This window comes from Sphaerodactylus townsendi, linkage group LG01 (genome assembly GCF_021028975.2).
Source record: "Sphaerodactylus townsendi isolate TG3544 linkage group LG01, MPM_Stown_v2.3, whole genome shotgun sequence".
Taxonomy (NCBI): domain Eukaryota; kingdom Metazoa; phylum Chordata; class Lepidosauria; order Squamata; family Sphaerodactylidae; genus Sphaerodactylus; species Sphaerodactylus townsendi.
The window spans coordinates 63,211,759-63,238,696 of NC_059425.1; the positions used below are offsets into that span (position 1 = coordinate 63,211,759).

The 26,938-nt window shown below is 41.4% G+C and overlaps 1 long non-coding RNA gene across 1 annotated transcript in view; it reads left to right on the forward strand.

Annotated features, from left to right (window-relative positions):
• LOC125439710 overlaps positions 1–22,892 on the forward strand; it is a 50,479-nt gene extending 27,587 nt beyond the window's left edge. Inside the window, exons 3-4 of the long non-coding RNA XR_007245570.1 lie at positions 17,455–17,523; positions 22,864–22,892. This is a non-coding gene — a long non-coding RNA (uncharacterized LOC125439710). The remainder of the gene's footprint in view (positions 1–17,454; positions 17,524–22,863) is intronic.
• The last annotated feature ends 4,046 nt before the right edge of the window (positions 22,893–26,938 follow it).

The window sequence follows — 26,938 nt, forward strand, 5'->3', positions numbered from 1 at the left end:
GGCATAGGGCAAGGATCCTGTTGGCTGATGAAACCCTTCTCCAGCCCACTTGCTGGGAGAAAGTCTGGAATGGCAAGTTCTGTGATCTGATATCGGCTCTGTGTGGCTCCCTTGCCACCTGTTAGTGGAGCCAACTGACAGCCCCTGAGCTGAGCATGCCACTGCATGGCTGTGCCTGAAAAACCACTTAAGAGAGTCTCCATGCAGGGTAGGTGGACATGCAGGCACAGCCCTCCCAATGGATCTCACCCAATGCTTAGAAATGTCACAAGAGCTGGATGGAGCAAACGCTCCTATAGCTCCACCAAGAAAGCAAGGCATGCCAAATGTCCTGTGCAGCCAAATGTCTTGTCCTCAGCACAAGAGGTGAATGCCATTCATCCTGAACAGAGCCACCTGCCTGAAGGAAATGTCTGAGTGATATATCATATGTCTGCCAGCAGATTCCTCAAACTATCCCACAATCCTGCTCATTTTCTTCTGGCTCCATCCAACTTGACGGGAGAAGCAGCTCATTCTGCCTTTCTAGCCCACCCTGCCTTTCCAGCAGGTTTGACCAAAACAGGCTCATGTTAAGAAACTGGGAGGGAAGAGTCTGGAGAACTGCTTCCATGGCAATATTGAAATCAACATTTTACGGCTGGGAAGCTTGTTCTCACTCAGTTGGACCAGGATGACATCAGGGTCCCCCAATGGACGATGGAGTAAAAAACAGCTAGCAGGAAGGAGTCCCAGTGCATTCCTCTTTGCCCTGTCAAAGAAATCTTGAAACTGGCCCTCAAGCCCCAAGGAGGTGCCTCAGCCAGTTGCCAACTTGTATTTGCCTGCCCAGTGAATGATACTATGGCCAACTATCCATACGGATCTGAGGAATTCTGCAGAGACTAAAGACAATACTAGTGTAGGCACTCTTCCAGGGAGGGGATATAAAACCTGTAGGCATTAGATTTCTTTTTTTAAAAAATAAATTTTATTGTATAGTTTGAAATTTTATTACATTTATACAATATATACATTTTTGTTAACATATTCCAAACCATACTTTCCCCCCTTTTTTCCTCCCCCCCACCAGTTTTCTGTCCTGTTTATTTAAGTAAGCAGCAGTAAGTTCATTCTTCGTGCTCTCTTCTCCCATATTTCTTCTTTGACTCCAATTTCTTTCAACCAGTCCACAAATTGTGTCCATATCTTCAAAATGTCGCTCTGTTTATCTTGCCATAAATTATTTCTTGCCATTATTTCAAAAATATCCAGTTGAATTTGTTCCCATATATACTCATTTCGAAATAGTCCATTTCTTCTTATCCTTCCATCCCAATGCTATTACTACATGAGCAGCTCTTATCATCCTTTTATACATTAATTCATATCTTTTATCCACTTTATTCTCCTCAATTATTCCTGTTGTAGGCATTAGATTTCCAGCCACCAATGACCTAGATGTGCAAGGGGCGGGGGGCAGTCCAATCTCTGCGGCTAAGCTGGCGGCATGTATCTAGAAGAAATGTGCACCAAAGTATTTGGGTGGGAGCCTAAGGTTTACCAAGCCTGTCAACATATTTCTGGTTATTTGGAATTTGATGAGAGAGTTCCTGTCTGCATGTTCAGAGGGGCTGAGCTGGAGGAGGGAGAATGATCAGCCATTCTTCAGTAGCAGGGAATGGAAGGGCCTTCCTCAGGTTGGCCACAGGCTAATACAGGCCCCCTTTCACCTCTGGTTTGTTTTGGACCTCTGCACTGTGATTTGGAGCATGAGCTGCTGTATTTTGACATCCTGCCACCTGAGGACCTGATCAAAGTGGTTGCAGAGAGAAGCAGAAACCAGCTTGCTCCACCTGAGGGCCCCAAAGAATGCCACTGTGAAGACTGCTTGGAGCAAGGAAGCCTCAAATTAGACCAGCAGATCTTAGGGAGCTGATGTAGGAGCCCAGAGAATAGGGAAAAGGTGATAGGATTCTGCATGCCTGGCATGTGCGGGAAGAGCCTTCTCCAGCCTGGATCCAACCCTTGTCAGTTGTTTGATAGAATGAAATAGTAATCAAATTATGTTAAACAGGCAAGCCCTTTTCATACAGCAGAGTTTATAGCTTTGCTGTAAAGCAAATAGATTTATATAGCAGCAGCAAAAATGGTTGCAATTAATGATAAGCCATGCTCTCTTGCTTGTATACTTCCTGAGATTTTTGCTTTTTTCCTGTTGAACAACATCTTTTCCACTTGGTCCTTCCCCCAATTCTTCTGTTATTCCATCTGTTATCCTTTGGTTAAAGTTGTGAATGTCCTTTAGATTTTCAGTTTTTAAACTTTTTGTACATCAGTTATTTCTAATGCTTCATGCATGCACATGGTTCTTTATATCACTTCCTGCTAAGAAAAATAATCCTTGAGTATTTGTGTCTTCTTCCTCAAAGCATGCATTGGAAAGTGGATATTGACAAAAGGCAGTGGCATAGGGGGAGAAAATGGTACCTGGGGCAAAGTGGTACCTGGTCCTGCCCCCCAGCATGCCACAGCACCCTCCCCCCTCGCCCGCCCCACTTATCTTAGTTCAGCCTGGAACAGTTCAGCCTGAAAAAGCAGTCTGTTCAGTTCAGGCTGAAAAAGTGCCCTAGTGGAAACTACACTTCCCAGCGGCCTTGGGACTTGCAAGGTCTACTGGGAAGAGTAGTTCCCACCAGGCCGTTTTTTCAGCCTGACCTGAACAGGCTGCCCTGACCCAAACATCACCAAATGTGGGTGGTATCATCTGGAGAGTCTACGAATGATACCCTGAAATGTTGGTGCCACTATCTTTAAAATCATGCCCCCTGCAGGCTGAAATGTGAAAAACACCAAAAAATACAAACAAAATCAGACGGACCCGAATTTTTCGGGTATCTGAATATATTGTCTCAAAACCCTAATCTTTAACTCAAAGTTGGTGTCCCATCCCCCATTGTTCCCAGTGGGGGCTAACAGGAGATGGGGGCTACCCCTTTGAGGGTCCATAACTCTGTCCCCCCGAACCAAACTTCACCAAACTTGGGTTTGGTGGTATCATCAGGATAGTCTCTGGATGATACCCTGAAATTTTGGTGCCAGTAGCCCAAGATTCTCTGCTCTGCAATGCCTTGGCACCATTGTAGCCAAGGGTGAATTTCTGAGTGTGTAAGCAGGCTGCACATTTTTGAAGATGGAGGCACCAAACTTTCAAAGTGGCTCCAGGAGGCCATCCTGGTAATAGCATGCAGGCTTGATGAACTTTGCTTCTGTGGGTTCAATTTTATGTGCCCCCAAAAGGCTTATTTTGTTTCCCTGCTCCTACAAATGAAGCCTGCTGGTTGAGTTCTCTCAGAACTCTCTCAACCCACCCCTGCAGGCCGAAATACTAAAAAAGAATACAAAAAAAGAAGAAGCCCGAATGCCTTGCATCCAGGTTCGTTCAGATTTGGGCAGGACATATTCAGCTGATTTTGGTCTGAATATGACCAAATGCACCCAGATTCGGGCCGAATCCAGGATTCGGTGCACCTGAATCTCCAAGCCTAATGGCAAGCCTAAAATATTTACAGTTGAAACTGAGAAAGGAGTAGGCCAAATGCCAGGTAGGATCTAATCTAGTCATGTATAAGAGAGGCAAAAGATCTGGTTCCAAAGTAGTAAGGCAAGTTGATAATCACACTATAGAGGCAGAAGGTGCAAAAATGTTGCAAGCTGGTGGCTCATCTGGTATGATTTTTTTCCCCAGTAGAAGATGTCTCAGTCTGGTAAATGATCCCTGGGATAGTGGCTTTAATGGATGATCTGGGGTTTAACTGAACCCCTTGGTGGCCATCCCAGGTGCTGAATCAGCTGATGGAGCTTGTACAGATTGCACAGTTCAGACTACAGTTCCTTTGCCTATTTCTTTAGCACAGAAGGTAAGATGCTGAAGCATGTTTGCTGGGAGTCCTAATTTGAAACTTCTGATACCTTATAGTAGCAAATGAATGTGACTGTTAAAAAAAGGAGAGGGGAGAAATGAACTTAAGGGTTTCCCGCTATCACCAGAATTGTCAATATTCAAAGTGCTAAGAATGTCAGTGGCCTATATTTGGGTTTATTTCACTTCTAGTTAAAATAAGTGCTTTGAGTCAGGTGTGAAATAGATTTGGCTGTTACACTATACTACCTAGCTTATTATGGAACAATAGTTATTGGCAGTATAGTCAAAGAACTGGGCATGGCTGCATTATGTTCTTATCCTTAAACTGCTATTGTTTATTTTAAAGTCTTAAGACATCATGTTAATTCTACAATGCTGTCTAGACAGTGAACTGCTTTTGGTGAACACACTGCTTGCCCCCCCCCCCCTTTAAAAACCTGTCCCACCATATTTTAGGTGTTATGTCAGTTCCATTGGAGGGTTTCCAAAATCACAAATTTCAAAGACAAGAAGTACAATAAAGCTGTAATATTTGTTCTGTGGAATTCTAGGGGTTTTGGGTTTTTTTTCCCCAAGCATGGAATATGTTCTGTGGATTTGTGCCAGTTTAGATTAAGTGGCAAGTTGTCTATTTTGCCAGATGGTTGAAAAGTAGTGGTGTATTCAAGATTCATTCTTATTTTTGTATGGCTGTTTTGTGGCACAGTTCAAGAGAATTATTACAACCTTGATCAGTCCTAAATGGCTTTATGGAGCCCTGCATACCTATTAAAATGCCTAAACCTTCTTTTTTTCAATTCTCAAGGCAATTTGTAACAATAAAATTGAGATTGCCAATCTTCAAAAGTAAAAAGGCCAGCCAGTCCATAAAGACCATAGCTTGCTACATGCTAAATGCTATTCAAGCTTAAGTGAGCCCCAAAGCCTAACAAGGGCCCCTTCCACACACACAAAATAATGCGTTTTCAAACCCCTTTCACAACTGTTTGCTAGTGGATTTTGCTATTCCGCACAGCTTCAAAGAGCACTGAAAGCAGTTTGAAGGTTCATTATTCTGCATGTGCGGAATGAGCCTCAGTTATGTCATTCTGCTTCTTAAATGGTTACAATGGAGCCCCATACATATCTCCTATAATTTCAGTGCGAGAACTATGCTATAGCTGAGAAGGGTCCTGCAATAGGCAAAACAGATGTTGCCAGTTTTCCTTAAAAAGTACAATTGTACCTGGAATTGCCCCTATATTGGTTAAGCGCAGCCTAATTTACATGAACAAATTTTCACTGTTGTGTCTTTTAAGGTGCATTTGGTAGTAGTGTTATTTGGTGTTAATTGAGCCAGCAAATTGCAAACCTGGTACAAAACCAATATAATTCATTTGAGTTCTTTGGAACCTCTTTGCAATGCAAAAAAGTTTTCCTGGGAGGATATAAAGTGATAGTAAACAAAAGCTTGCTGAGCACATAAAGCGTCATAGTCCAATGTGTCCTTTTATGCCTTGGATTACAAAGAGAAATCACATAGCTATATAGAAACTGAGTGTTGTTACATAAGAGTAATTGAGCCTGGTTGCAAATCTTTATATTTGTATCTCTTTTTTATTTCATGATGGTACTCAGAACAACTTACACAGGACTTCCAAGGGGTCTTTCATATACCGCTGATTATCCCCATACCTGGACCTGTATAACAGCAGTAGACATGGTGTGTTGGAGTCCAGTGAAGCAACACCATATAATGAGAGATTCCCTCTCACATCTAATTAAAGGACTGCACTAAATACTTCCAAATGTTTAGCAGCAGAGTTTATCTATTAAAGAGTGATTAATGATCTTTAATTCTGGTAATACAAAAGAGTAAGGGGTAAGCTCAGCTCTTTGAACTATTAATCAGCACACTAAACTGAACTCCTGTAGAAACCTTTATAGTTTATTGTGATAAGAAAATATTCCTTGAGAAAGGCAGAAAAAACAGGTATGAAAAGTTAACTCTTTAATTACTGTGAAGATAAATGCTAAAATTATAAAAGTTCTTAGCATTGCTTAATCATACTAGAGCAAATGATAGCTTTAAAAGCAAACCATGTTTCAGCTCAGAAATTAGTTCTCATTGCTTTTGGTGATTATCAAAATGCCCAAGTTATCCACCAAGAAATCTCACCAAGTCTTCTGAGACTTATAGTTGGGATGGCTTGAATAAGCATTCTTTATTATGCATACTGTGTCAGCTGAAATGTTTATCCAGCTGGCTCTTCCTTCACAAAGGCCATACTGAAGTTCTGAATGCAAGCAGAGAGAATTTAAGTATTTCAGTTTTCTTTTTCAAGTTTAGTTTCAGTGGAAAGGAACATAAGTTTAGTTTGCTCAGATGGAGCCTAGAGGTTCAGTCTGCAACCAATTGAATGTAATGACAAAACCTCCACTGAGAGCAATGAACCAGTCTCTGAAATATTCTTGTGAGACTTCTGCTCAGCACAGAAGAGGCTTTAAAACAGCCTAATCTCATTATGAATTCTTCAGAAATTATGGTGTTGTGGCATTTTGAATCTTAGCTTAAAATGATTTTCATCAGAATCAGGAAAATTCCTTAATCTTGGCCAGTTTGGAAACTGTGATGGACTCCTTTCCTATCATGTTCAGAATTCTAGGGCAACAACTGGTGTTTAGTAGATATTGGGGATTTTTTTTTAGTACTGTAGTAAGATTCCAGTTGCCAAAAAATTTTTGGATTCATGAAACCTTCTGACAATGAAGGTCTATTGACTTGTTTAGTCAATATTATTATTCTCCACTTTCTCTGGACCTAAGTGGACTCAGTTGCATTAGAAGTGCTTGTGAAGAATGCCACTAAGTGCTCACTGTACCTCATAAGGTAGGTCTTGGTATAAATGTATCTGATGCAAAGGCTAGGTTTAATCATGCATGTAGCAATACATCACTCACATACACATTCAGGCACATGTTTTAAAGAGATACATATTTGGTGAATGAAAGAAAATACATTTCTTAAGTATCTTTGCCAGTTGGCATATCTCAATGTTAAATTGCTACTTTCCACTTCTTTGGGAAGCTGGAAAATTCTGAAGCCCTTTCTCGTGTATAATCAAAGACAATTCATTGAAAAGGCTGCCATAGGCCCCTTCGCACATGCAGAATAATGCACTTTCAGTCCACTTTCAATACACTTTGCAGCTGGATTTTACTGTGCGGAATAACAAAAGCCACTTGCAAAAAATTGTGGAAGTGGAATGAAAGTGCATTATTCTGCATGTGCGGAAGGGGCCTATATGAAGAATTAATTCAAGATCATGCATTGTGGGGTGCCAGGCAGGGCCTTTTAACAGTTCTGAAAATTTGGAATGATAATTCTGAAAAACCACTGCATTAATGTAAACGGGAAAGAAGCTCCTTATAAATACAGGAAGTCAAGAAAGTTAAATGATGTTTGACATACAAATTATCTTGCTTTTTTGTTCTATACTTATTTTAGCATTTATTCACTTTCCAAAGGAATCTAAAGCACTTTAAGGATAATAAGAGCTCCTGAAGAGAAAAGCAAGGGACTAACAGTGCAGTCCTCAACCTATTGAAGTAAATGGGTTTAGAAGGATGTAACTGTGTTTAGGATTGCACAGTTTAACAGCCAGAATATAAACTAAAGAAGTGCATAACATGACCATCTGGCTAATGGGAAGAATCTGACTGCTGAGACTGCTGAGTTTTAAAGGCAGTTAATTAAAGAGAGACAGAGATCAGTGCTAAAGTTGGACTATGGTGCTGTGATGATGCATACAACACATCTGGCTCCAGAACAAAATGTGCAGCATTTTGTAGGAATAATTTTGTAGAAATAATAATTCTGTAGGAATACAAAAATAATTGTGGGAAGGTTCATTACTCTACTTTCCCCCATACAGTTGCATTAGCTGCTAATTTTTTAAAATTGTATAGGACAGTGTTATCGTTATTACCCGTATATACTCGTGTATAAGTCAACCTGCATATAAGTTGAGGCACCTAATATTACCACAAAAAACTGGGAAAACTTATTGACTCGTGTGTAAGTCGAGGGTGGGAAATGCAGCAGCTACTGGTAAATTTCAAAAATAAAAATAGATACCTATAAAATTACATTAATTGAGGCATCAGTAGGTTAAATGTTCTTGAATATATATTTCAAAGAAAAACAGTAAACTAGCTCTGTAAGCCCTGAATCTCCCTTTAAATCCACTCAGAAGGGGAGGGGTGATTTAAAGGGAGAATCTGGGAAAAATTTGAGGGTGCCTGTTAGGGAAGGAATGTTTATGTTAGCAGTACCAACATTTCAGAATATCTTAGGAGACCCTCTTGCTGATACCACCCAGGTTTGGTGAAGTTTGGTTCAGGGGGTCCAAAGTTATGGACCCTTAAAAGGGTAGCTCCATCTACTATTAGCTTCTATTGGAAACAATGGGAGATGGGAGCACCCACTTTGCAGATTCATAACTTTGGACCCCCTGAACAAAACATCACCAAACCTGGCTGGTATCAGCAAGAGATTGTCCTGATGATACCACGCAGGTTTAGTGAAGTTTGATCAAGGGGTCCAAAGTTATGGACCCTCAAAATGTAGCCCATGTACTATTAGCTCCCATTGGAAACAATGGAGGATGGGGGCACACCTTTGGGGATCCATAACTTTGGACCCCCTGAACCAAACTTCACCAAACCTGGCTGCTATCATCAGGAGTGTCACCTGAAGATACCCTGAAATTTTGGTGCCACTAGCCCAGGGGTCTGCAACCTGCAGCTCTCCAATTGGCCATGCTGGCAGGGGCTGATGGGATTTGTGGTCCATGAACATCTGGAGAGCCGCAGGTTGCAGACCCCTGGGCTAGCCAAAAAACTGCGCTCCCTGGCGGCCAACAAAGTAAAAACCCTAAAATATTTTTTAAAATACACCTCACTCGCATATAAGTCGGGGGGGGGGGTCAGCACAAAAAATGTGCTGAAAAATTCGAGTTATATGTGAGTATATACAGTATATACTATTTTTGGTAATTGTTATCTCATTTGGATAATAACAATTTTCTGCAGATGCAATGCATATAAAATTGAAAAATATATTTATGGGGATACTTATCATTCAGAGTAAAGAAAGCCTGTCATTGAGTAGGCAAAGGACTGGGCCCATTGTACAACACAGCCCAATGCAGAGGGACCCAGTGTTATTGTCTATATATACAAGCAATAATCTTGTCTAATGAGTTCAATATATCTATATGTGTAAACAAACACAAGCTTCTTATCTAACATGTAATGATGTTTAATATATCACCTCATGCCACACAAGTGTTTCATTGGATGCTTAGATTTCTCTTTCCTTTGGATTGAAAAAAAATCTGTTCAGATATCTCATTTTCTTTTCCCTGTTTTTCTCCTTTCTTTCCATCTGAAACCAGCAGCAACTATTCAGCCTCACTTTAAGAAAAGAACAGATTGCAGGAATATAAAATGATGTGATTACTTATATAAAATGATTCATAAAAATAAAGCTCTATGCAATTTTGTTACAATAAGTGAAACATTAGAGTGTGATTGATCACTTCTCACTATGTCAGAGGATTAAGCATCACACCTGCTCCATGTAAAATCCTGCAGTGATGAGACTTTGATGCAAGGGAAGAGATGACAGCTGTGTCAAATATTCTCTCTTAGAGGGGAGTTGCAGGTTGAAGGAAGCTGTTAGCTTATGCATTTTTCAAAATTCTTAAGCTATTGCTTTTCCCCTCTCTTCCACACTGAAGATGAAATTCCTTGTGCATTTTGTTTTTCAGGAACAATGAAAAAGCAATGATTTGGGCTGAGTGGACTGGTTACACATCAGATAGTGTGTATCAAACATATAGGGCTGACTGGACTGACCCTGAGAGATTCTTCTCTCTGTCTTTTTATTGACTAACTGACTTGATTTATAACTGTAAGCAGTTTTGAGACTCCTTATGGTAGCAAAAAGCAGGGTATAGAACCTAAATCATCTTCAAAATAAGGGTTCCTAAAACGCTGAACGTCAAAATATTAAAATATTTCATCATTGAACAACATTTAAAACAAAATAATCCAATAAAATATATTAATACACATAACACCAAAACCAGTGAGGAATGGTTCTTGGGAGTATGTCAAACAAAGTAAATGCATCTTCACCTGCTGTCAGAAGATGACAGTAAATGAGACATAAGAATCTCCCTGGGGAGAGAGCTCCAAGTTTTAGTGTCATGAGACCAGGTTGCCACCTTGTCTAGCCTCAGATGGTTAAGGGCACATGAAGCAGGATCTCCAAAGATGTCCAGAGAGTACTGGTAGATTCATCTGGGAGAAGGCAGACCTTGTGGTGCTGTCCCCAAACCATATAGGGCTTCAAAAGTCAATGCCAGCAGCTTTAATGGAGCCCAGAAACTAGTTGGGAGTCAACAGCCCATTATACATGGAGCACTTACCTTGGGACTTTCCACTGCACAGTGGGCTTGTAGTGAGGTTGTCCATATTTCTGTTTACATGCGAGGAGGCATTCACTCCTGCCACGCTCACTCCTGCCATGCAGAGAACTCTCCCGGGCCTGCTTTTCCTGATTCTCTTAACTCTACTCAGCAAGGGTCTTTCAAGACAATTGAGAAACAGAAATGGATTGCCATTGCCTTCCTCCACGGATCTTCCTCAGTGATCTCCCAAGTACCGACCCTGTTTAGCTTCTAAGATCTGATGAGATTGGGCTATGCCATGCCTCTTTCCTTTGTCAATGATACCAAGATTTAAATGCTTTTCTCTGAGCTGAATCCATTATTGAAAAAAATCATACTCATACATTATATCTTAGCGGTATTACTGAGTCTTGCTTTTGTAGTGGGCAAACATGATTACTAATTCTGTAGGTGTAAGATAACACTGGTATTCACAATCCTCCCATGTTCATTCATTAATTAAAGGCCTGAATGTTTGGAATTCCTTCCTGTCATCTGCTACCCAAACTCCTCACCAGCTCTGCTAATTGTCATTCATATAGCTGGGGGTCATATTTAATTTTCAACTTGTCAGTTTTTAAATTCAAAATATTTCTAATGCAGGGAGGATGAAAGATTTTAAGTGCTATCACTTTCTGTATTTGTTTTTAAATTTGGCTAGATTTGTTTCTTGATCTATTAGATACTAAATTTTATTGTTGTCTATATATTTTTGAATTAATTGTTGAATCTTGCGTACATTTATGATGTGAGTTACCATGAGCTCCACCTAGCTGGGGGTAAGGTGAGATATAAATAGAATAAAATAAATTTTTTTTAGCAAAATATCTTTTCAATTTCTTTTAAAGAGGAACCATATAAAAACATGTGAGGAATCAAACATGGGGAGGAATCAAATTCAGAGTGTGCAGGGCAGGAGAAATGCTATATTTTGATTACAATAATAAAAAATTAACCATCGCCCTTTCTGCACACATTTCATAAATGTTTATTAAATGTTTGTAAAACATTTTCAATCCCCCTTTTCTTAGTTTTCACCACTTCAAAGGATTTCTGGCAGCCATTTTCTGTTTTCCCTGTTTTTTTCCAGTGTGTGGACAAATCAGTGCTTCATGCTTCGCAACCTCATCTACAGTTCCCTGAGTCTTCTGTAGTCAATGCTATGAAGATTAAGCCTCCCAGAATGTCAAAAATGCTCTGAAATGCTCCCAAAACAGTGCAAGGAGCTTCTGCAGTCCAGGTGCTCAGGAGCAACAGCCGCAGAAGGCCATTGCGTTCACATCCCGCATGTTAGCTCCCAAAGGCACCTGGTGGGCCACTGCGAGTAGCAGAGAGCTGGACTAGAGGGACTCTGGTCTGATCCAGCTGGCTTGTTCTTATGTTCTTATGCAGGCAAGCAGTGACCTCGCAAAATGGCATCTTCAAACAACACCACACAAATGAAGCCTCTAAGGAGCAGCACCGGCAGTGGTTAAGAGCAGGCGTACTCTAATTTTGGAGAAACCGGGTTTGATTCCCTGCTATGCTGCTTGAGCTGTGGAGGCTTATCTGGGGAATTCAGATTAGCCTGTGCACTCCCACACACACCAGCTGGGTGACCTTGGGCTAGTCACAGTTCTTCTGAGCTCTCTCAGCTCCACCTACCTCACAGGGTGTTTGTTGTGAGGGGGGAAAGGAAAGTCCCTTTAAGTCTCCAATTCTCCTCCTTCTTCTTCTTCTTAAAAAAATGTTTCAGTCCAGAGAATGGCTAAAAAAGGGGATTAGTTAAAAGTGTTTTGAGGCTGGAATTAGTTTTGGGGGGAAACTGTGAAATTCCATCCCAAAATACTTTTTTTCTCCATCCTGAAAATGTTTTATTTGTGCTGTGCGGAATTGGTCCATATCACTCTGTGCTAAACTTACCATATTTACTTACCATAACCATTATTAGCCCTGTCTTTGCACTCTGCTTTAATTCTCACCTTTGTTGGGCAGATTGAAATATTTTGTCATGGAAGACAGAGTGGATTACAGAGTGGTGCAAACATATTCAGAATGGACTGATATTCACAGTGCTGGTTAGAAGTAATTGGCACCCTTGTGGGCATTCCCTGCTGAAAACAAAACCAGTATGGTTACATGAATTTTTATTTGTTTTGAAGGGGAACACATCTGGCACTTCCAGCTGTTCTCTTTTATAGCATTCTAGAGGCAGAGACTCACAGTCAACTTGTTCTGCCTCTTTTGTGAATAAATAACACAACCATTTTTACATTAAGTTTGATTTTAGTGTCAACGATTTGTAAAGGCCATCCACTAACCAAGGAAATAAGATGTTTAGTTAATTATTAGATCTTCTAGGCCAGCTGCACCCAACCTACTTGAGCCTTTGGCCACCTATAGAATTTTGAGGCAGAAATTAATCAAAAGGGGAAAGGAAGGATAAAACATACACACAAAGAAGATGATGTCCCCACCAGGACAGAATCTGTGATTGTGGCATGAAGCGGACTGAATATGTAATTCATATGCTTCTACATTGTTCATTTTATAAGATGATCAGGTCCAACTTGTTGACCACACTACTTGTTAATAAAGAAGGTCTATCAGACCAACAAACTATTTCTTATCTGAAGATCCTCTGAAGATGCCAGCCACAGATGCAGGCGAAACGTCAGGAGAGAATGCTGCTAGAACACGGCCATACAGCCCGGAAACCACACAGCACCCAAATATTTCTTATCTATTAAAAATGATTCTTGTGCTATCTCTGAAATGATGGTAAAGTACGTGTATTATGTCATTAAATTGCGATCATGATTGTATTGCTCTGCAATTACTATTAATCTGCCCTGATTATTATTATGCCAGTAAAAGGTTTTGATTTGAAACACTGAAGAAGATGATGACCATAAAATACATACATATTCATAAGTCTACTAAGAGGAGAAAGGGAGGGGAAAACACATTCACATGCAAAAGAAGATGACTAGGAAGGAGATAAAATATACAATCATCCCAAAGAGTGGAGAACCTTTCTGTACTGAGCAGTGGGGTGAAATAAAGGTGAAAAGCCCCTTTATTTATATGAAGGTAGCAGTCACTGATCCTGCCTTCACAATGCCCCTGCCTACTTTCCTGTTGTGCATGACAGGCATCTGGGGATATACCTGTGGGTACCATGGTGCCCATGGTTATCATGATAGGGAACTGTGTTCTAAGCTATCAAATAATGCTGATTTCCCTTTTAAAAATATTTACCTGAAATTTCATTGAAAAATCTGACAACTGTGGCTAGTTGGCTATTGGATTCTTTGAATCCCTCAGAGGATTTGTGGATGGAAGGGATTTCCAACCATCTATGGAATAACATTTCCTTGTAGTCTCTTCTTGCTGCTGCCCAAAATGTCCCCTGAAATGCTGCTTCTGTAAATGATGAAACAGTACAGACACAACTACTGTGTGAATATGCCTTAACCTTTGATTCTGCTCTAATATTGGCCCTGGCTATGGAATCTGTGACTAAAATATACAGGATTTGCAGGCATCACCCCTATAGCAAAGGAGAAATACCCAATGGATGCATTTTGAAAATGGTAAATATATTGAAAATGGAAAGAAGAAACCTAGGGAGAGCTGCTACCATTGTGCTGGATTCTGTGCCTAAGCCCCATGCGCTTTATGCATGACTACCAGTATTTAAAATGTAGTTGATTCACAATATTTGCTTCTCAATTTTTTCTTTTTTGTACCATCTTTTGTTCCCCGCAGTTTTTTGTTTCCTCTACTGCAGGGTTTTCATTTTGTATATCTGCAAAAGCCACCTTTTGCTCTCCCGGGTGTCACTTGTGACATGGTGAAAGTGGGCATTCCTTTTTTTTCTTTTTAACAAAGACTGTATGGCAGTTGTGCAGTATAGGAAATTTGAATCTTTGCTGATCATTCTACATGCATGTGTGTTTTTGCCCCTTGTTCATTGCCTTCCAACCTCCGTTGTTATGTTTTCCCTTGCCTGAAGTGTGTCTATTCCATCCAATCCACCATTTTGTCCACCTGCCTTCTTTGCTGCCATTCGTCCTCCTAATTATGGGAGGTTGCCTGCCAACTTTTTTTTGTGGGAGGGCCTATCTCTGGTCTATGAATTGTTCACAGACTGCAGTCGTAAAATACTCAAGCTTGGCATTTTATGTAACATGTATGTAATCCACTCTGAAAGTGGGTGCTGTTGTGTAACTGTGGGAGGGGCTGGTATGTGTGCAGCAGTTGTTGGCAGTTGCAGCACAATTGCTCTTGTATTCTACATAAAATGTTCCCCCATTTCCTCCTCCTCCTTCACTAATGATCAAAATGAAACCTGGCTCTTCATGAATAGATATAGATCCTTCGCTCCATGGACATCCAGTGAGGGATATCACGGGTAAAGCTTCTATATTGTTAATTTAAGTTAATGCTATGTTTTTCCTGTTCTTTTCCTTAGATCTGTACAACCAGTAGGTTTGATAGTCATTTCCCCTTGTCTTATGCTCTAGCTTAACCTGTAGCAATAATGTTTTCCTGTTTAAGAGAGTAGACTATGTTTCAAACTCTTCTTTGGGTGGTTTTGCCTTTCATTCTTCCACCCAGCCACACGCAGAGGGAAAAGGTTGAAGTAATTGGGATACTGTGCTGTTCAAACTTGCTCACAACCAGCCTTTACTTAGTGTCCCCCAAATCACTGGTAATATGGGAGCCTGAGTTTAATTGGGGTGGTGGCATGAAGAAGAGGAACATGCACTACGTACACATGAACACTCTGCATGCATATAGACCCAGGGCAGGTTTATGACAGTGTTTAAATACTGTTTGGTGCTCTGTCATCAATCAAAGCCACTGCTCATTTTTATGATCATTATTTTGTGCTTGACCTGTTCTGATAATATACAATAAAAATTTTAAACTCCATGCTGGCTTCAAAGTAAAAAGCAGCATTTAAATGTCCATCTTACCAAAGGAATAGAAACCATTACTTAATCATTGAGTCATAAATGTCCCAACACAATCAACTGTTTGATAGATAACAGGAAGTCATTAATTAGACTAAACAAAAAGGAATAGAAAGAAAATTGGGGAGAGAAATGGAATCTTTGCTGAATAGGATACTTTTGAGGAGAACTATAGTAGGACTTTGCCTGTTTGTGTGTGGATTTTTATGGGGATGGTACATCTCTATTAACTCCCAACTCTTATTGTTTTCAGCCAAAATAGGGAAAATATAATTTTCAGCAGTGGAAAAAGTTAATGGTGTAGAACTATCATTAAAGATAAAATTATAAAACATGTAGAAAAGCAAGACCTGCTGAGAAAGAGTCAGCATGGCTTTTGCAGAGGCAAATCCTGTCTTACAAACTTACTAGAGTTCTTTGAGAGTGTAAACAGGCATGTGGACAGGGGTGAACCGGTGGACATTGTCTACTTGGATTTCCAAAAGGCTTTTGACAAAGTTCCTCACCAGAGACTGTTGAGAAAACTCAGCAATGAAGGAATAAGAGGGGAAGTCCTCCTATGGATTAAAAACTGGTTGAGAAACAGGAAACAAAGAGTGGGTGTAAATGGGAAGTTCTCACAATGGAGAGATGTCGGGAGTGGTGTCCCCCAAGGATCCGTTTTGGGACCAGTGCTCTTTAACCTATTCATAAAAGACCTGGAAGTAGGGGTGGGTAGCGTGGTGGCCAAGTTTGCAGATGATACCAAATTATGTAGGGTGGTGAGAACCACAAAGGATTGCGAAGAGCTCCAAGCGGACCTTGATAAATTAGGTGAGTGGGCTCAGAAATGGCAAATGCAGTTCAATGTAGCAAAATGTAAAGTGATGCACATAGGGGCAAAAAATCCAAACTTCACATACACGCTACAGGGGTCAGTGCTATCAGTCACAGACCAGGAAAGGGATTTAGGCGTCTTAGTTGATAGTTCCATGGGAATGTCAACTCAATGCATGGCAGCTGTGAAAAAGGCAAACTCTATGCTGGGGATCATTAGAAAAGGAATTGATCATAAAACTGCAAAGATTGTCATGCCCTTATATAAAGCAGTGGTGCGACCGCACTTGGAGTACTGTGTCCAGTTCTGGTCGCCGCATCTCGAAAAGGATATTGAGATAGAAAAAGTGCAGAGAAGGGCAACAAGGATGATTGAGGGACTGGAGCACCTTCCCTATGAGGAGAGGCTGCAGCGTTTGGGACTCTTTAGTTTGGAGAGGAGGCGGCTGAGGGGGGATATGATTGAAGTCTACAAAATTATGCATGGGGTAGAAAAGGTTGACAGAGAGAAATTTTTCTCTCTTTCTCACAATACTAGAACCAGGGGGCATTCATTGAAAATGCTGGGGGGAAGAATTAGGACTAATAAAAGGAAACACTTCTTCACGCTACGTGTGATTGGTGTTTGGAATATGCTGCCACAGGAGGTGGTGATGGCCACTAACCTGGATAGCTTTAAAAGGGGCTTGGACAGATTTATGGAGGAGAGGTCGATTTATGGCTACCAATCTTGATCCTCTTTGATCTGAGATTGCAAATGCCTTAACAGACCAGGTGATCGGGAGCAACAGCCACAGAAGGCCATTGCGTTCACATCCTACATGTGAGCTCCCAAAGGCACCTGGTGGGCCACTGCGAGTAGCAGAGAGCTGGACTAGATGGACTTTGGTCTGATCCAGCTGGCTTGTTCTTATGTTCTTATGTTCTAACTGTCCTTAATCTCTATGGTCCTTTTTGCGGCTATGCTGTAATACAGGTATTATTCTACAGTTTTCTATAAGATGTAAGTATTAGTCATTGGGTAAGAGGTCCTGAAATATGGATTTTGAGACAACAAATCATTATCACGTTTTTATTTGCTGAATTTCCTGTTATGTGAAATGTATTTGCTGAGACCGCATCTATGCTGGAACAAATCCACATCAAATCTATTAAAATAAAATTGGAATATGTCCCTCAAATAAGAGAGGATAATTTTGTTGCCCATAGTGGTGGAACAATTTAAATTTGTAAGTACTACTGCTGTAATTACATTTAAATTTTTTTCCTCTTGCAGATCATTGCATTTGATGAATTAAAGACAGACTTCAAGAGCCCCATAGATCAATGTAACCCAGCACATGCGGTATGTTCTGTTCTGAAATTTTGCAATAACTGTGTTTTGATTTTCAAAATGCTAAGAGGTCATTTATGATTTTTGAATAAGGATTTAGGATTGCCTAAAACTGACATGAAATTCATTTTAACATGAAGAAGTTATATGGCAATTCTGGGTACATTTTTTTCTGATTCAAAAACAGTTGAATGGAAAAGCAGAAACAAAGGGCTGACTCACACCACCCAAAATCTACACGGCAAGCTCAATGCATTCCATAAACCATTGGAGAGTAACCGTTGCCACCCATATTTTTACACCATTGGACCACCCCCTTGATAAGGAGCTGAATTCGATTGTTTTGACTTTGATGGGATTTTTATTGCTATCTGTAATTTTGTTCTGTTTTTATGTTTAATTACAATTTTATGGTTGTTGAGATTTTAATGTTTGATTATTCTGTTCACCACCCAGAGCCCTTTGGGGGTGGACGATATAATAAATAAATTATAATGATGTAGCTGAAATAATGTGGTTAATGATGTAGCTGAAAAACATTTTGGATGTATGAATTAGTTCTAAAGATTTCTCGAGTTGGTGTTATGTTTCATTGCCCTACTGTTATGAACATAATAAAATAAGCCAGGATTTGTGGGCATGTGGTAACAAATCAGTGAATATACAAAGCTGTCATACTAGTATTGGTCCAGTTGGATCATGATGTGCTCTATCTGTCATTGGCTATCCAGCATCTCAGACAGAGGCCCATCTACCATGGTACCAGAGATTCTTTTAATTGAAGACTGCAGCAATAGAGTCTGTATTCTTTTACATGCAAAGCATACATGTTCTACCATTATGCTATAGCCCCGGCTTCCTTAATGTGTATGTATATCTGTGGAGGAGAATGTAGCTCAGTAGAGATAAATGTGATCAACACATTTACAAATACAGGTTTCATGGAAGCCTCTGCCATAGAGCATCTGCTCAAAAACAAGTTTGTCATGGAAAAATCCTTTCAAGGGCGCACTATGGTGACCAGATTACTCCGGTCTTGTATAAGCTCCACTGGCTGCCAGTCGAGTTCCGGATCAGGTTCAAGGTGCTTGTTCTGACATTTAAGGCTGTGAACAGTCTTGGACCTACATACCTACAAGACTGCCTCTCCCTGTATTGCCCCTCTAGACCCCTCCATTTTTGGGGGGCAGGTGGTCCTTGGCCCGAGACGGGTTCAGCTGGCCACCACTAGGGTCAGGGCTTTTTCGGCCCTGGCTCCCATCTGGTGAAATGAGCTGAGATCAGGGCCATGCAGGACATCTGTGAGTTCTGCAGGGCCTGCAAGACTGAGCTCTTCCGCCAGGCTTTTATATCATGCCAGCTGGCCTGACTGGAACATCATTGCCTCCCATGAGTGTCTGGTTAGGGTTTTATTGCCATCTGTCCTTTTCTATTGTTTACTGTGAATGTTTTAAATGATACTGTTGGTCGGTCTTGGTTTTATACTGTATGATTAATTGTGGGTTTTATTGATGTTTGCCGCTCTTAGCCCTGTTGGGAAGGGCGGGATATAAATCGAATAAACAAACAAACAAACAAACAAAAAAGCTGTGTGGAACAGTCTACAGGTGACTCAAAGTAAGCAATTTCCTATATGATTGCTCTGCAATAATGTGTGACTCAGAGACCGATTTGTAGATTTTGTCCTTTTTGATCCTGATCATTTGTAATAACCACTCCGCTGTTTCCAGGTAGAAATGCAGAACTCAAGCTCCTCTTGATGCCTACTTATAGCCAGCCTAACATCTTAGGAATTAATTTTCCCCTTTAAACATTTCAAGTTTTGCAGTAAAGAACTTATCTTTTTCAAGGCTGCATTACTATACATGCTGACCACTCAAGAGTGGTGTTAATCAGAAGTGGAGTGAGGGGAAACTGCGCCCAGGGCGCTTGTGCGCCCTACACCCATATTGTGGCGTTGCCCGCACCTGCCCCACCCCAGAACTCCCCCGGAACGCTCCACCATGCCCCACTATGCCCCCTTGATGACCTGGCCATGCCTCCACCACTGCTCCACCTGGGGCATCGCACCCCCCCTGTCCCATGGGTGCTACATCACTGGTGTTAATAATAGCTGGTTCATTGTTGTGCCTTTAGTTCAGTCCCACATGAGGACTGGTCAGATACAGGTCATCTGTGGAGATGTGACCAGAAAGACTTGTAGAGCTTTTGAGTGCTTGGAGCACTCTCTCCACTCCCTTTCGGAGGTGAGAATGGGCTAGTTTCCTACCCTAATGGTCACATGAAAGGAGGCAGGGAGTTCCTCCCTCAGTCCTTTCTTCACTGCCTTGGAGAGAGGACCTGTTTCACTGAACACTTCAACTTACCTAGCTATTTTTCTTCTCTTTAAAAAATGTGCTAAATATGGCACTAAAATGGCCAGAATGATGAGCACAACAACTGTCTCTTCTGTTTGCATGAGAGCCATGTGTCATGCCATCTCTTCACCCCCAAGGCCAGGCACAAGTGGGCTTTGAGGAGGATATTTTGCTGCAGCCAGAGTTTTCAGAGCAACTGCAGTCCCTGACAGTTTCAAATCATTGCCATTCTAACAAACATTTCTACATTTTGGAGGCACAGACATATGGAATTTATGGTCCACTAGCCTTGAAGCTTGTTCAAGGCCAGTGCACATCTGGATTCTGATTAGCTTAGTGGAATTTCTTTGTATTACACAGCACCTGTTCTGCCCCCCAAGTGAATCTGTTTTTGGTGTGCTGTACTTGGCTAGGACAGAGTGGGGGAGACCTAAGCCAGGTTCAACAGTTCAACAATAGGTTTATTACTTAGGAGAATTAAGACCCTAACTCCTTCCTTGGGTCTGTCTAAATCAGAGTACTTCCTTGCCTTGAGCAGATTTGAAGCTGTAGATTATGTCTTCTCTTGGCTGCTTTCAAGAAAGTCCACTGTGTCTTTCTTCCTTTTAGTTATTTCAGTCCTTGTCTGGTTCTAATTACTGTTAACCTTAACTTGTGCTCTATGGACCACCATATACGTCACAAATATTCCAATCTCCAGCTACCCTTGGCACCTCACTCTGACTGACAGGCTGGAACTAAAAAAGGGGATTGCTGGGTAAAGAAGGCAGACTGCCTATTGGGAAATGTATTAAAGGGATAGGGGCAAACTAAAATACCCTCCCTTAGAAGACTTAACAATGAACAAAACCCATCCTAACTATGGGGAAACTGAAGCTTAATGGGGAAATAACAAAAGCCTCTGTGAGGGCATGACAGGACCTTTGTTTTGTACTACACAGGATTTTTATCAGTGCCATGGGGATGGGGAGGGGAGAGTTTGCCCGGTGCTTGGGTTCTGCTGGCAAAACTTTCTACCCTGGTGCCATGGGGATGGGGAAGGGAGAGTTTGCCCAGTGCTTGGACCCTGTTGGCAAAACTTTCTACCCTGGTGTCATGGGGATGGGGAGGGGAGAGTTTGCCCAGTGCTTGGACCCTGTTGGCAAAACTTTCTACCCTGGTGCCATGGGGATGGGGTAGGGGAGAGTTTGCCCAATGCTTGGGTCCTATTGGCAAAACTTTCTACCCTGGTGCCATGGGGATGGGGAGGGGAGAGTTTGCCCAGTGCTTGGACCCTGTTGGCAAAACTTTCTACCCTGGTGCCATGGGGATGGGGAGGGGAGAGTTTGCCCAGTGCTTGGATTCTGCAGGCAAAACTTTCTACCCTGGTGCCATGGGGATGGAGAGGGCAGAGTCTGCCCAGTGCTTGGTTTCTACTGGCTAAACTTTCTACCCTGGTGCCATGAGGATGGGGGAGGGGAGAGTTTGCCCAGTGCTTGGTTCTTGTTGGCAAAACTTTCTACCCTGGTGCCATGGGGATGGGAAGGGGAGATTTTGCTTTGTGCTTGGCTCCATTTTGCAAAACTGTCTACCCAGGAGGCATCGGGGCGGAGAGAGGTGATTTTGCCCAGTGCCACTGCTTCAGTACCATCCACCCTGCTCCAAAAATCCCCACAACCAGAATGCCCAGACCATGCCCCCGCCATGTTGTGCCCCACTCTGCTCCATTGGCACTATGCAACTGTTTGAATCCCACCACCATCGGAACCTGTTGTTAAAATTTTTGAATCCCACCACTGCTGGTTGTGGTGGGTTTTGCGGGCTGTGTGGCCGTGGTCTGGTGGATCTTGTTCCTAATGTTTTGCCTGCATCTGTGGCTGGCATCTTCAGAGGTGTATCACAGAGGGAAGTCTGTTACACACTGGACATATGTGTATGGGGGGCAGAGATGAGGAGAAGGAGGACAGGGGCTTTGCTTTGGTAGCATTCTAGCAGCGCAGGAGTGGGGTGAGCTCACTCTCTTGCTGGCTCCATTGTTTCTTTTGCTCCCATTAAAAATGTGTCCCAGGGTTGGGACCCTTGCTTCCCTTGCTCTTTGCCTGAGGCTCCCTGGGAATGGGTCCTTTCTGTGGGGCGGGGTTTCTCCTTTGCCTGACCCATCTTTCATGGTCTTCCTCGCCCACTGTTGCTGCAGAGAGAGAGAGAGAGAGAGAGGGGGGGGCGTTTTCCCACTCACCATGCGAACTCAAGTTCGACCTATGTTCAACCCAAGTGCTCCCCACATCTGCTGAGTTCGACGTAGGTTCGTCCTGCTCTGCTCCGTTCTGCCATTAAATTTTCGAATCCATCACGATGGTGAGGTGAACCGACGAAGCTAGGTTGAACTCAAGAAAAACCGACGAAGTGGGAAACGTTCGTCGGGTCGATTCGCCGAGTCAGCCAATCACAGGCGAGTGTTTTGGGCATGCGCAGAACGGAAGACTCGCGCCGGGTAACAGTGTAACACTACGATCATGCGCAGTGACAAAGGGTAGATTGGACGCCGCTCGTAGCAACGAAATGGCAACGTAATTTTTTTTAAAAGGGACTCACGTTCGCATTCCCGCCTGAACGCAGCAGCCAATCAGATATGACGAGTGAATGATGAGTCGAGGTGATCCCGCCCTCTGAACTCGGCTCCGGCAGGACCACCTCGGCTGCTGTGGGAAGCAACGAAGGGATTAACACAGGTCGACTCTTTCAGCCTCATGAGTCGACACTATTCTACTCTCGAGTGGAAAAACGCCCAGAGACGCCCCCTCTTACCCCACCCTGGTCTGCTTCTGCCAGTGGTTACTAACTTCTGAAATAGTGAATACAAATGTGGTACTATTCATTACCAATGAAATTCAGCCAGAATTAGTTGAAGGCTATCTAAACAGGAGTCATTAAATTTGTGGTGTGTTTTCCTTCATTTATAAGATTCTCTAATATTCAATACCATCTCCCTACCTTTTCCTCCTTTTTTCTTGGACAGAGAGAACGATTAAGAAATATTGAACGGATCTGCTTTCTTCTGAGAAAGGTAAGTGCAACCTGCATTGGCTGCATAGTGTTAGAAGGGATTTGAGTCATCACATTTTACTAATAGAAACAACAGCAAACTGTCCAAAGGTCTCCCTTCCATTGTCTTGTGGGAGGAGGTGGTACCAGCAGAGCTGAAAGTTAAACTGAGGTGACTTTTGAAGAAAAAGAAGGAGGCTAATTAGAAGGAACTTCCATTGGTCAATAGTACCCTGAAAAGAAATAAACTTTTCAGAACATCACTAAGTTCACTTTAATAACCTCGCTTCTGAATGCATTGGAAGACTTTTAGATGCATAATATATATCCAACATGAGGTCTTATATTTTGAGACCAGGCTTCTTTCTAAGCACACAGTTTACACAATGACAATGGCAATTCTTTCATTATGAATCTGAACTTTCAACTATTTTGCCAATTGAATAGAAACCAACTGGATAGGAAAGCAGAAGTTTGAGTGCTCTCTCTTTTGACACTACCAAAGCAACAAATAATTTGCTATTACATCTCTAGGAATCTTTACAATTCAAGTACCAGACAGTGTTTCTTAGAGCAGCTTTACAAATTATGAGTACTAAGGGAAGCACAGGTATGATCTGTATGCTTTCATACCCATATATCTTTATGATTTTTAATTACATGTGTGCACACATCTTCTAGAAATCCATTCCCAATCAGATTTCTCAGAACTGTGTCCAGAAGTGTTTAAATATGTTTGTACATATATGTGTAGTGTTCACATGATACATGTTTGTTGTCTAAAATTATAATTTCCCAAGCACTGATAATCTGTGGCACGGCCCTGAGCCCTCTCACATTTCTGCATGTCAGTATACTCCTTTCCAGTTTCCTTATTCCATGCTCTGCAGGTATAGATATCCTGGTAATGTTTAAAACTTTGAAACTTCTTTTGTAAATCTTGTACTAGTCAATGACAGCAAAAAAATGTTTTTTGTTTTGTTTATGATATTGTAGTGAAGTAGTGATGGCTTTTTCATAGTCTGAGGTATTCAGAGCCAGTATAGTGCAATGGTTAAAGTTTTAGACTTTGAATAGAGAGACCAGTGTTCAAAATAACATTCCACTACAAAGCTCACCTGAATTATCCTGTTGCAGCCTGAACAATATCTCAAGGTTGTTTTAAGGATAAAATATAAGAGGGGAAAAGTAAGCATGACTCTCAAAGCTCTTGAAGAAATGTATTGTTGAAGGCTTTCACAGCCGGATTCAACTAGTTGTGGTAGGTTTTCTGGGCTGTGATCTACCAGACAACGACCACACAGCCTGGAAAACCCACCACAACCTCTTGGAGAAAGGTGGAACAAAAAACATGACAGGTGAACATATCATTGTAAGTGGGGGACCTGCAAGGACTTGTGAAGGGAACCTCACTTTCCTTACCTCCTCCCTCCCCATCACTAACCCATCTACCTTTATGTGGCTTCAGCTTTCACTCCTTCCAGCAGCCTCTATCTGGGAAAACTCTGACTGAATTTCACAGTGCTGGCCATGCTGGGCCAGGGTTAGTTACATAGGGATGGGAAGAACCAGTAAGGACTTTTGGGGGGCATCTCACTGTCTCTGCTTCCTTCTCTTCCACAAACCAATTCACCTTTTATTTGTCCCTCATTTTCAGCTATATTTATTATTTATTTACATCATTTACACCCTGCCTTTCTCCACATGGGGAGCCACAGCTGCTCAAATCATTCTCCTCTTTTCCATTTTATCCTCACAACAACTCTGTGAGATAGGCTGAGAATATGTGACCATCCTGAAGTTGCCGAATGTTGTACTTGTCTGACAACCTCCAGAATGGCAACTGAGAGCTCAGTAGCCATTCTTTTCTTAAAAGTGTAGGCACTGGTTCTGTTCTGGGGTAGGAGAGAGGTTAATTCCTCTGTGTATTTTTATCAGATTTCAGATTTTTGTGCTAACTTGGGGCTTTTCTCAGGTTTGTGGAAAGATCTGTCTTTTCCGGCTTCAGTCGTTAGATTTAAGTATCCAAGAAGGGGTCATATTGAGAATTAGATATTTTCATGTACAGCATTATATTATCTTGTCACATCCTCTGGTACTGAACCTTGACTCAAATACAGTTCTCTAGCCTTGTGTACAATATGTTGGCAGATGACATATATGGTTAATAGAATACATCACCACAAAACTACAAACCTCTCTATGATGATGATGATGATGATGATGATGATGATTAATTAGATTTTTATACCACCCTATCCCCGAGGATGGAAGTAGTTAGGAAGTCTTTAAACTAGGATATAGATTGGTATATTTCTGCTATAAGCAGGTAAATCCTACTGCTTGTGCCATGCTCTGGCCAGCATGTGTTATTTATTGCTTCTGAGGATGCAGTTCTTTGCAACCCTCTATCTTACCAGCAGTGTGTATACCTTGTGCCATCAAGTTTCTTGCAACTTACAGCGGCTCTATGAATTAATGATTTCCAAAGCATCCTATCATTAACAGCATTGCTGATATCTTGCAGACTTGCAGGTCATGACTTCTTTGATTGAGTCAATCCATGTCATGTTGGGTCTTTCTCTTTTTCTGCGACCTTCAATTTTTACTAACATTATTTTCTTTTCCAGTGAGTCTTATCATTTCATAATGTGTACCAAAGCCTCAGTTTAGTCATTTTAGCTTCCAAAGAGAGTTCAGATGTGGTTTATTTAATCTAAAATCCAATTATTTGTCTTTTTGGCAGCCAACAGTACCTATAGAACTCTCCAGCAAAACCACATTTAAAATGAATCAACTTTCTTCCTGTAAAGTTTCTTCATCATTCAGCTTTCAAGCCCATACATAGTTATAGAGAATACTACAGTATGGATTAGTTTGATGTTGGTTGCCAGTAACACATTCTTATACTTAAGAACCTTTTGTAGCTCCTTCATGGCTCTGTCTCAGTCTCCTTTGGATTTCTTGGTTACAGCCTCCCTACTGGTTGCTGACTGAGCCAAGGAATAGATAATCTTTAACAATTTCAATTTCAATTTCTTCATCATCAACCCTACAGCTGAGTAATTTCTCAGTAGTTGTTACTTTTGTTTTTGTGATGTTCAGGTGTAGTTCTGCTGTAGCGCTTGGTGCTTTAACCTTTATCAGGAGTCATTTCAACTTTTCACTATTTTCTTTCAGTAATGTGATATCATCTGCTGCACTACTCTGTTTCTGCTAAACGATGGCAACACAGTTGCCATTCTGGAAATCGTCAACTCAGCAGTCTTCCAGTTTCGAGTCGTGTCCCAGTTTCTGTAATGCAGAACAATAGACAATGGTAATTTTATTAATATATGTGTGTTGCCTGGAGCTGCCTGGCCCACAGTGGTATTTAATTTTTATCAAACCTAAGCATCCTTGCTTACAGTAGAAATGGCACCTTTCAGCTAATTACAGACTCTACATAGAACATACTCTAGGGGCCAGTTGACTGTTCATACACTTGAATTGTTTGTTAATGTAGACTATCTTCCAGAGGTCTTTGGGGACATTCCACTTTTAATTGGGATCTGTGCTCCAGAAAAACAGGATAATTCAACAGAAAGGCAGCATTCATAGTGAAAAATTGAAAATAGTAACTTTTGTCTATATAACAATTTTGAGGTCTTCTTCATTGGAGGCAAAGCTTTGGGAAGCCACTGGAACACCAAAGTAGTTTATGAATTCATGAAAATGCTAGGGCAGGTGTGGTTTTCAAAAAATCCTGAAGGCATCCAGCTTCATTAAGATATTGTTCTCTGTGTACCCTTGGGTAATTAAAATGTTGTGTGCCTTCCTTCTTAAAGAAAGAAAAAAAATCCTGCTGGGAGAACTTTTGAAACTCAGAAACTTTGTTGGCCTTTTTCAAAGTTGCTCTAGTGAAAGATTTCACTTAGCTATTATTGGGCGCAAATTACTGTCAAAGACATACTTTTTGTTCCTCTCCTCCCCGAGTACACAGAGAGGGCTGACCGTGAGAAAGGACAATCTAATCTGGACTTATGTATTTTTCCTGCACTATTCTCCCT